This window comes from Acomys minous (assembly GCF_964271855.1).
Source record: "Acomys minous genome assembly, chromosome: 3".
Lineage (NCBI taxonomy): Eukaryota > Metazoa > Chordata > Mammalia > Rodentia > Muridae > Acomys > Acomys minous.
In genome coordinates this window covers 115,830,195-115,842,312 of record NC_140485.1, presented here as the reverse complement: position 1 = coordinate 115,842,312, position 12,118 = coordinate 115,830,195, and the positions used below count along the sequence as shown (strand labels likewise).

Sequence of the window (12,118 nt, the reverse complement as noted above, 5' to 3'; positions counted from 1 at the left end):
TTATTATTGAAATACCTATGGGAGACACCAGAGTCAGTTTTGGTTTTGATAATGCTCACCACTGAAAGTCCCTGGGAATCGCTCATCCTTCTTGATCTCACACTGTTCCAGGTGTTCACCGCTTGTTACTCTTTCAACTTGTCCCCATAACATAGGGTCCGTGTGATTTCTTCAGCCCCTCCCAGAAATCTCGTGCCAACCACTCCCACTAGAGACACGACACAGTCAGGATTTTATTGCTGAACTCCCAAAGTGAGCCTCAGAGGATCAGCTGAGTCTTTGTGGCTAATGTCATCTAGACTACCAACGCCAGTTTGAAGGAGGAGAGATCTAACAGCTAGGTGTGGCAGTTCAGCTGTGATGATGGCTGTGACAGTTGTGACTGCTGCGACGGCTGCCTCCAGAGGATCATGAGTTTCAGGCCAGCCTGGATTATATCACAGAGGTCTTGGAGGAGGAGGGAGGGAGAGAGAGAGAGAGACAGACAAAGACAGAGACAGAGAGCTAGAGACAGACAGATAGACAGACAGAGGTCGGGGAGGGAGAAAGATTGAGCAAGCACATATTACATTCCAAGTAAGATGATCAATAGAGATGTGTCGGGCAGTAGACTGTGGTCTATGCTTGGTAATTTATATAATGTTTAGGTTGTGGCATTGTAGCTATGAAATCCTTTGGGGCTTTTCTTCTTCAGAGTTTCCAATAGACTGAACTAGAGACAGCCAGTTGTGTGCAAATTCTGAGAAGAACACTAAGTACATTTTTTTTAGGGAGTCTGCTTTTTCTGACCTTTTCCTTAAGTTGCCTCTTTGAAGGTAGAGGACATACTGGCTTTTGAGAAAAGGTATGTTCTTGGAACAACTCTATAAAAGTAAAAATAGTGGTAATTGAACCTAAGATTGCCTAAGGCAGGGAAAGCCAAACTGTAGATTCTGGTTACTATGTTTAACTGAAACCACCTCCATTGGGAAGAGGACAAACCTCTAACCCAATTGGTATAACTTAAAGAGCGGCTGTATTTTATGATGCAGAAGTTATTTCCCTTAAAACAACCCATTTCATTTCATTAATTTTTCTTAGTTCTCAGAAATTCAATTCAATTGGCTTCAAGTATTGAACATTATTGTTGAATATCTAAATTTAGTTTTATAATCATGAAAGTAAAGGTCATAATATACTATTGCAGACTGTGGTTTAATCATCTTTGTGTTCTGCTTTATTTTTTTTTTTTTAATTCAAGCTTTCTTCTTAGTGTCTAAATGTCATTTTTGTCATAGGATGTTGGACGCTTCAGGCGAGGAAGTCATTTGACACCTGAGAGCAAACTAATGATCCGTCTAGATCCGTGCTGTCCTGCTTTGGAACTCACCACCAGGATAACAGGAATACTACTAGGATATTAAGGTAACAATTATATTTATCTTGGACACTATCCATGTGCAACCGTTGTTGTAAAGATAAATATCTTAAGGTATTTTTAAAATCTTCCATCTAACTCAGTCTTTCATCACAACAGTAAGTGGCATTTGATAAGTGTCTACTTTCAAATGCCCCAACTACTAATCCATTGTGTGGCATGTATTCTGGCATGTATTCTGGCAGGGCGGCAGCAGAATAGATGATTTTAGCATGCTTCCTGAGGAGCCTTCTCAAACATGTGCTTTGTTTTCATGGCACCAAATATGTCCCATGGGTTCATGGAAATGGAGCATATTATTTGACCTAGAATTTTAAAATATTTTGTGCATTCTTTTGGTGATGGGCTTGTCATCTGTATGACTGATACAAGCATTAATTTTTAGTAACCTATCAATCTTTATTTTTGCTGTAATCTTCTCTCATCAACATCTGCCCTGGTAACTGGATGTTACCTTACTTTTTGAAAAACATATAATACTTACGTCTGTGATAGTGCTTTGAAGTTGATGTTAAGCACAGTGTCGATTAACAAGTGTCACTGGCAGAGGCCACTGAGAGACTCAGGGGGCTTTGTGGGCTAATACAGTTGAAGTCAGAGCCTCTGGTAAAGTTAAAAGAATACTGTAAAAATATCCAAAGTGATAACTCAGAGGAAATTTAAAGTGTGTCATCATCATAGCCAGGATGAGTGCTTCAGGGAATGTCTCCAAGTGATGTGCTGTGCATATTGCTAAAAATAATGATTTCCTCCAGTAAGTTCAGTGCTGGAACACAGTTAAAAAAAATATTTTGCAGATACTCTCTGCTCCTGGGATGCACCTATGAAAATATTCTTTCGCCTGTGATCTTACGTCAGGGCAGTAACTCATCTACGTGGACATAATTCTTATCTGACGCTTACTCTGTTCCTGTGAAAGAGGCAGCTGATACCCCCAGTCACTCCATTATTTATTAAATATCAACATAATCAAGTAGTTTATTGAATATGTTAGTTGAAGGCATAGAAGGTATCAGAAGATTTCCCAGAGTTAGAGATATGGAGGTCCTGCTTTAGGCAGAGCTTTATGTGTGATGTGTGGCCCATGGGTCATAGACTGGTACCAGAAGATAGAGGATAGAATTAGCAGGAATGTCTACAAAGATAGATACAGTTTTAAATTGTTGATATGGTTGAAATAGGAATGCCTTTCCTCCATATCTTGTGTTTTTAAGGTTTTTATAAAAATTTAGCGTTGAGAGGAGTTTAGCCTGGGTGGAAGTCACTGTCCTTCGGTCCCATCTCTTCTGTCCATTTCATCCATTGCTGTCTGGTCATAATGCAAAGGAAGCAAAGACAGACAACGCTGGGTCCGACAGCTCACTGAGCATGAGACTGGGTCGAGACTGCAGTAGGGAGAATTGGAAGGGCGGCCCCAAGACACTTCCCTCTTGGGGACTATGTTCCTGACATTACAGTCCAATATGTCATTGTGTCATTTTATATCGTGTCATGTTTTGTGTTATGCAGCAAAGGGATGCTATCTAAGGACCTAGTTTAACCACAAGACCTCCTCAGTTGTAGCATGAGAGTGATTCAGTATAACCACGTGAGTGACTCAGCATCACCAGTTGTAGACAGAGAGGCTCAGTGAGGAGTTCCTGGAAGGATGCAAACACACAAGGCTAACTTCCAGCAAGAAGACAGTGACCTTGGTCCTCCAAGATGAAGAAAACTGAGTTCAGATCAACCTCTGTGTGACTGAAGAAGAATTCTCTCCTAAAACCCAACCTAGTGGGCATCTGGCTTCCAGCCCTCCTGAAGTGGAGCAGAGTCCAAGCTGGAGAACTGTGAGAACAGGGAATGTCTCTTCAAGCATAAAGTCTGTGTGGTAGCTTTTACCAACTGTAATAGCAGGGACTATCCAAGTAGGGAACCTGCCAGTCAGTCACCTAGATGTCTGCAAACACACAAGTATCTTAAAAAAGTGAACGTTTATAAATAGTGAAATCAGATTTTAAAAGGAACAGGTGAATTTAGCTTATGGCTCTTAAGATAAGTACTTCATCTACTTACATGGGAGCTAACAACGCTTACAGTATATCTACTGTATGCCAGACACTGTGTAGATCTTGAAGACACTGATAAAACTGGCCTAATCCAGTGCCTGGCAGATTGTGAACAATCAAAACGTTGAATTTTATCAAATACCCTTGGGAAGCCTCAGTCTTGTGTGTTAACATTTTTAAGCTATAAAGAGAACAAATGCCTGTCTCTTTATAGTCTTCCTTCCCCACGCGATCTCGATCTGACTCAGTTACTAATTTTCCCTGGTGTGTTTCCTATTATACAAGCGTTTACCTTGTTTACTTCTGAACGCAAACCTATCAGTGCTCATTTCCCCACAATTTAAATATTGTATAGTGTGTGTTTAGAAGCTTACAAATGCCATTTTCACAGCCCACCGTTAAACTGATGGACTGGCATGAGTGGATGGCTCCATCTGTAGGTCATTCCTCTGCTTGAAATCCACAGCAGATGTTTGGCATGAACTCTGTCTACTGACTTCCACCACGATGCATCAGCCAGGAGCAGTGTGCTGGTCAGGAGATGATCCTAATATCACCCTTGACCTATCTACTTCTCAGACTCTTTACGAGACCCGCCTTGAACATCTATTTCAGCACTCAATGCATATGTCCCCGCTACAGTGAGTATGTCTAGAGGTTCTACACTGCCCATGCATTCCACTTTTGAGTCATAAATTTCCCTTTAAGTATTTTTTTCCTGGCAAAATCTAATAGCCATATCCGTTTAATGTTTTGGGGCGGGGGTGGGGGAAGGGCATGCTCATTGCTCCTAAACCTTCTTGGCCTATTTGTCTTCCTCCAACCTCTCTTCAGTTGCTTTTGGGTCAATCTTTTCATCAGATTGTTTTGAGATGAATGGAATCTCTTAAAAGAGTAAGAGGAAAAGTTTCCATTTCTAAATCTCTCCCTAGGAGTATAGATAGAAAAGTATACAATGGAATTTTTAAATGTCGGCTACAACCTTGCTATAAAATATCATTGTAAGCAGTTTAAAAAGTACTAGGAACTAGCAATAAGTGTTAAAGTTTATATAGAATAATTATAGCGGTTGGTATAAAGATTCTATAAATTGCTACATACTACTTAAAATTAGTAACTTTGTGTGCGTTTGCGTATATATCTAGCTCTTGTGTTAGCTGGCGTTTCATCATTGTGGCAAGATATTTTTAAAAAGAGCAACTTAAAGAAAAGGGCTTGTTTTATTTTGACTCACAGCTTTGGAGATTTCAGTCAATGCTAAGCTCACCTCACTGTTTGGGGGCCTGGGATGAGGGAGAACATTACTGCAAGGAATGGATGATAAAGTAAGTATGCTTGCCTTATGGTGGAAAGGAAGGGCTGAGGGAGAGGGCCAGCCATCTACTTTGTTCTCCCAGGGTGCGCCTTGAACAGCCTAAGTTCCTTCCACTAACTCCTGAAGATGCCACCACTTCCCACACCACCACAGACTGATATTTGGCTTTCAGTACATGGGATTTTGTGTGATAGTGAAGATGCAAACCACAATAGATAATCTCATACCCATTTACAATGAATTATCAAGGGAAAGAGTAAGGTTTTCTCTGAACATCTTACAACTTCTCTGTTTCTTCAGTCCCCAGTCAGTGCCAGAAAAGCGCTGACGTCCTTCTATGTCCAAGTTCCCGATTTTCATTGTATTTCCCATTTGATGTTCCCTGTAGGTTCTCAAAAGCTGAAAACATCACATTATGTCTTAGAATGTACTGTTTCCTGTGTGCTTGCCAATCTCCAAGGAAATCTGAACTCCTCAAAGATATTCTTTCTAACTCCCTGCAGTAGCAACAATAACTAGTACCTCGGCATCTGTTTCCAACAATAACTAGTACCTTGGCATCCGGTTCCAACAATAACTAGTACCTCAGCATCCAGTTCAAACAATAACTAGTACCTCAACATCCAGTTCCGATAGTTATATGTGCATAGATGAACTTGCTGATCAGATACGATGATTTTTTAATAAGCAGAAAGAAAAGGTATACAAACTAGGAATATATGATCCTCTAATCTCTTTGTTTTAATGTGGTAAAAATGGAATGATTCACATTATTTGTGATTGGTTCATTCATTCCTTCATCCGCTCCCCCATCTGTCTATCATCTACTTGTTCTTTCAACAACAAAGCATGTATTGAGCACCAACTAATCATAGACACTTTTCTCTTTTTCACTTACTGGCAGTATGGTTTCACAAAATCATAGCCTTATAGAAAGAACCTCCCCGAAACAGTATTCAATTTTATAAAATAATATTTTTATATAATGGCAGTTGCCCCCGTCTATTTGACCTATAAAATGTGATGACGTATTTCATGTTAAGGTATTTTAGAAATTGTGAAGTGTTCTACAATACTGAGATACCATTACAGTCAACATAATTATCACTAGGAATCACCATGTTTATATAAGAATACTTATCCCTACAGGTCTTAAGAACTTTTATCCAAACAAGGCTGAAGTCATGTTTATATGTACTATTCTGAGAGTTCTATGTTTTAAAAGAAACAGTGTTTACAGACTCTGATTTAACATGAGCCTATGGCTTCTCAAATTAAAACAAATTAATCAAATTATCTAAATATTTAGCCATCACTGACCATCTGAACAAACTCGTTGGTTATTATTCTCGCTCCCACTTTCAAGCCAGGTTCTAGGTTCTGCTAAGTTGAGAAAGCCAAACTCTTCTCTCATCCTCTGAGTGATGTATTGTGGGATGATGGATGTAGCTGACAACTAGACATCTTAGAAGAAACTATTCTCCTGTCAGGCTCAAAACATCAAGTACCATCTACACAGGACTCATAGAAACATACAGAAACCAGCATCTTGTAGGTATAGGAACTTACCATGTTGTTTTTTCCACACGTCACTTTTTGGCAATATTAAAAAAAATGGATCAGTCATACGGAAAAAGTAACCATGCTTTTAAAAATCTGGGAGACATTTCAAAGCATGCCAAGCCTAAGCCTGCAGCAATCGCTTCTTTGACACCACACAACTATCGATGTCCCGACATGTCTACCTCAGTTCTGATCATCAAGAGTGATGGTGGACTGTGGGTACCACATGCTGTGTGTGTTCCAGATGGCAGTGAGCCTTTCTCATGGCATACTTTTCAAGTGCACACTGAACCACACAAAGACAGTAAGAATCCAAAGGAGACAGAATTTTCCTTATACCATGACAAGAAGGAAAGTCTGTTAGCTCAGTATGATAAAAATCAGATGTGATTTTTTTTTTCTATTCACACAATTAGAGTTTCCATTGACATCCATGACAGAGAAGATCTGACCGGGTAATGGTCATGGAGAAGACTTGTATTGCTGGAACTAACGCCTGCCAAGAAGATTATCCATCAAGCATCTCGTTCTGAGCCCCCTCCAGAAGTTTCTTCTGTACACTAGAGGAGTGAGTCTGTAGTTGCTACAACCCCAGGAATAAAACAGGTTCAGGACTCACATCACTAATCTGCTGAACCCTGCGCCTGGGACTAGCAAGAAGTTCAAATGTAACCCTTGTCAGATGGCTCACAGGTCTATGTGCAAGAACTGGGCAAAACTGTCTGGCTTACCTATGGTTATGATGGGAACGCTTGGTCCACCAACATCTTTCCCTCTTACGTAGAGCCCTGTACATTTGTACAACCTAAAGCAATGCCTAGATTTAGAAAAATATCACTGCCACCGCTGCCTGGTCTACCTTAACTGGCAGGATTCCAATGAGAGTTTAGACATTTCCTATTGTACTGGCTGCTTCTGAGTGTCCACTTGACCCAAGCTGGAGTCATCAGAGAGAAAGGCGCATCAGTTGAGGAAATGCCTCCACGAGATCCAGCTGTAAGGCATTTTCTCAGTTAGTGATTGGTGGGGAGGGCCCAGCCCACTATGGGTGGTGCCATTCCCAGGCTGGTGGTCCTGGGCTCTATAAGAAACCTGGCTGAGCAAGCCAGGAAGCAGCACCCTCCATGGCCTCAGCATCAGCTCCTGCCTCCAGGTTCCTGCCCTGCTGGAGGTCCGTCCTGCCCTGACTTCCTCTAGTGACCGTCATCTGGAAAGGTAGGCCAAATAAAGGCCTTTCCTCCCCAGCTTGGTATTTGGTCACAAGTTTTGTTGCACCAATAGATATCTTCTAAACTAAATAATAATAATAATAATAATAATAATAATAATAATAATAATAATAGTAGTAGTAGTAGTAGTAGTAGTAGTAGTAGTAGTAGTAGTAGTAGTAGTAGTAATCTATTTTCTTTACAGCTGGCAGTTCCATTTGTTCACAAGTGGCTTTTGCTGTTTCTTCATGTCTTTTCAGCCTTGAACTCAATCTAAGTGTTGTAATGAGCCCCTGAGCTCTCTATGGGGTCTTTATTTTTGCCTCTAAGGCACACTATGTGCCTTTCACGTTACTGAATCGCTGGGAGCAAAGAAGATTCTGGGAGATACCAATAACTGGACAGGGGCGAGTAGACACACTAATTGCTAGTGACTGTGTGGGGAGGGAGGTCACTGCACAGGAAAGCAGTTTTTTTGTGTACTTCCTGGGGATGTGTGAGGACCAGGTTTCAGTTCTACCTCCAATGCCATCTCTCCAAAATGGAAAAAAAAAATCATTTAACTTGAAGGGAAGTAGCTACTTGAGAAACAAAGACATGGAGGACAGCAGCCTTTTAAGAAGTTTCCCGTACATGGCCACTAGGTGGCGTGAAAGGGCCTTTTAGCTTGGCTGTCCCGCACCAAGTAGGGGAAGCTAATGGAGGGCAATGGGTAAACTGCCCATGGGAGTGTGAAGCAGAGAGTAGCCTGGCTGAGGAGCTGGGCAAGAAGTGGGGGTGTTTGCAAGCTAGGGATTATGGGAGGTGGTTGTAGAGCTTTCCTTAGACACTTGAGTTCCCCCTCTCTCCTCTACATGCGTCCGTTCACATCTTCCATCTCTCTCTTAATCTACACCAACCATGTTCTCTTTCTAAACTTGCTTCAAAGACCAGCCTTCTCTTCAGAAAAAAAATAATACCACCCCACCTCAGTACTACGAAATGTTTAATAAGGCTCCGTGACTAGTCTAGAAGGTAAACTATCCAAGTACTAAAGTCTGTGTTCAGCGCCCCGTCAGTCTAATTGCCGCTGGATCAGCACAGTACATCCAATCCCGCCCCTCCTGAACTGCATGAGTATGGAAACGTGGAGCGATACCAAAAGGCTACTCCACAAGCCTCGGCTTCTTGGAAGAACATGCCTGTCGGTGTTTCAACATTTTCCATCTGGCTCGTCAACACAAGTTGCCAGAGCTGGGCAGTGTTGGTGGAAACCAACCTGGAAAGCCCCCCTCCCTGCAGGGGACTGCTTTGCTACCCTGCTTTGCCTTTTCCCAGAGAACAGTCTGGGCATGAAAGGAAAGGCCTGTTGTTATTACCTACCGAGAGTCATGTGCTTTGGAGACATTGTTTTTTTTCTACTGGTTTACAGATCGGAGATTCGGCAGTCCAAAAAGGCACTTAGCAACCGTTATTTTCCTAATACACGTGATGCACTCTCAGGACAAGTTCTGCTCTGTAAAAATGTCCTTAATCAGCATCAACCACTTTCTCCCAGAACTGTATCATGGGTAGCTGAGGGAGAGAGCTTCCTAATACATCAGCAGGCACCTCTCCCAGTTCAAAGCTAGTGTCTGCTTCCTCCTTGGTGCTGGGGTGTTCTGCCTGGGCTGAGGCTACAGGTCTTGCCCTCTGCAGAGTTTCTGCGCTCTACCAGGATGAGTCAGTGGCCCCATGACTGAGGTTGCAAGTCCATCCACACCCAAAGAAAAGGAGATGACCCTCCCCCTGGTAGTTTAAAGAGAACGTGGATTGCTTTTAGAAGAGGGCCTGACAGAAAGCAGAGCTACAGATGGTCATGAGTATTCAGCACAGGTAGTGACTTCACATCAAGGAGAGGAGCCTTGATCCCTGGGGTTGGGCTGGGAGCAATGACAAGAGCCAACCTTCACTGAGTCTGTCATAAGTGCTATATCTGGTTCCCAGCGGCTACCTTATTTACCTCCATTTTAAAGCTAAAGCAAACATAGCATAAAAAGCTCTTAAGCTACAAAGCCTTAGCCATTTTTTTTTAAAAAAAAGACAACATAATACAAGTTCTGTTTGGAATGCTCTAAATGAAAACAATTGCTCAGGCAGTCATAAAACCAGCTCATTACCTTAGCACTTTATCTTTAGGGTCCCTTCCAGTTGGAAACTTTAGATTTGTAATACAATTCTGAAAGTCGAAAGGAGAAAACAAAATTGGTTGAGCAACTCAACAGACCCAAAACAAGGCTCCAAGGCACCAGAAAGCACAGATATTTACATGATGGGTCACAACAGTAGTAAATTACAGTTATTAACTAGTAACAAAGATATTTTTATGGTTGGGTGATGTCTTAGTTAGGACTTCTATTGCTATGAAGAGACACTATGTTGACAGCAACTCTTAGAAAGGAGAACATTTAGCTGGGGCTCTGCCTTACAGTTTCAGAGGGTTAGTCTATTATCATCATGGTGGGAAGCATGGCAGCACGCAGGCAGAGGTGGTGCTGGAGAAGGGGCTGAGAGTTCTACATCTTGTCCCACAGGCAGCAGAAGGGGACTGCGTGCCACACTGGGCTTAGCTTGAGCACAGGAGACCTCAAAGCCTGCCTCCACAGTGACACACTTCCTCCAACAAGGTCACATCTCCTAATAGTGCCAGTCCCTATGGGCCAAGTATTTAAGCACAGGAATCTATGGGGCTGTATCTATCCAAACAACCACAGTGGGGTCACCACAGCAGAAGGAGCTGTATTAAAGGGCCACAGTGTTAGGAAAGTTGAGAGCCACTGCTCTAAGGCATAGCTGGCCCTCAGTACTGATATACTTCCTGTTATTACTCGTGTTTTATGAACATCTGTTGTTCTTACAATTCATACCTTGGCCATGGTCACTGAAAGCACAGTTTCCAAATCCCAAAGAATTCAAATTTACTGTCACTGACATAGAAAAGGGGCCTGTTTTAATAGACTCTAGAGTCATCAAAGCATTGTCACACAACTCATTTAGTGACAAAGAAACATATCTCCAGGGACACACGATGCCTCAAGAAAATGTACAAGTACTTGGTCTTCATTTTTTAAAAAATGCCTCAAACTTTATTTGCCTATTATTTGGGATGAAAGTATAAAATGCTATGTTAAAAGGAAGATGGAGTTTGGTTCAAATTGGGTAATGCTTTTTGAAAGCCAAAATTGTAATATTTTTACCTTTTCAAGAAAGCAAGGCTTCTGAAGGACGGGTCCTGAATGCCAGGCTGATGCACCTGTGGAGAAGTGGCTTCCCAGGGACAGAGCTTCATCCAGGGTCAGGGCTGGAAGCAGAAAGGGTGTTGCAGAGCGGGTGCAGGTGCAGGTGCAGGTGCAGGTGCAGGTGCAGGTGCAGGTGCAGGTGCAGAGGCAAGGCCGTGGGATGGGTGTTTCCTTCTGTAGAACTGCAAAGTAGTTTATTTTTTATCATAACAGAGAAATAAAAGTATTGAATATGACTCACATAGTAGGAATTGATGGCATCAGAATTGTTGTTGTTGTAGTTATAACCAAGCCTAAGTCTGTCTTGCAAATACCTAATGAATTTTTAAGTTACCAACTGGGGCCCCTCAAAATGGCTCCTTGGATGAAGGTGCTTGCTACTTAAATATGACTACCTCACATGGAGAACTTAGATCACACACTTGTGCATGGGTGCACACACACAATGACGCACACACATGCACACACACTACATATATATACATATATATACAGATACACACATGTACATACATATACACATACATACATGTGTACACATGCACACACACAGATATACACATAAAAACACAAAAGTACACACAAACACACACAGATACACATACATGTAACTCATATATAAAATACATACATAAACACATACATACATGTGTACACATGCATACACATACATACAATCATACATATGTACATACATAAATATACATAACACACTTATACACATACCTACACACACATACACACACATAGACAGACATGTACAAATAAAATAAATAAATGAAAATAAGAGTTATAAACCACTTCAAGGCCCATGATACAAATCCCTGCTAAAAAAAAAAAAAACAAAAAACAAAAAACAAAGCAAATCCCTGCTAACTTTCCCTTTGCTACAGCCTGTTGACAGAACTGATGGTTTGAGCACTTTATCTGCAAAACTGCAGAAGAACTCCCCACCCCACAGCACTTGGTTTTGAGTCTGAGACTTACTTTGTTTTGGAAATTAAGCGCTTCTTGGTGAGTTACATTAATTGAATCCAAATATCAGTTAAAAATCTGTTTTTTCTTGTTCATTTTCCACTACAATTTCCCCCAGTTTTTTTTTTAAATAACAGCAGTTAAATTATGTCACTCTTGGAAGTTTATGTAGTAAAATGAAAATTAGAAGGAAACTTCCTATAAATGTATCTGTTTTTCTATGACAGGAAAAACCTCTCTATCAAGTTCAATATTAAGGATGAAATAGAGAGAATTCTTTTCTCGTCTGGAGAAGAATTCTAAGTGAGCAGATAGCAAGAGCCCTGAGAGCATGC

At 41.3% G+C, this 12,118-nt stretch overlaps 1 long non-coding RNA gene across 2 annotated transcripts in view; it reads left to right on the top strand.

Moving 5' to 3' along the window:
* The first annotated feature begins 279 nt into the window (after nucleotides 1-279).
* The window catches only part of LOC311593870, a 77,321-nt gene continuing 65,482 nt past the window's right edge, over nucleotides 280-12,118 (top strand). For both annotated transcript variants that reach the window (XR_014777848.1, XR_014777849.1), the window contains exons 1-2: nucleotides 280-844; nucleotides 1,278-1,404. This is a non-coding gene — a long non-coding RNA (uncharacterized lncRNA). The remainder of the gene's footprint in view (nucleotides 845-1,277; nucleotides 1,405-12,118) is intronic.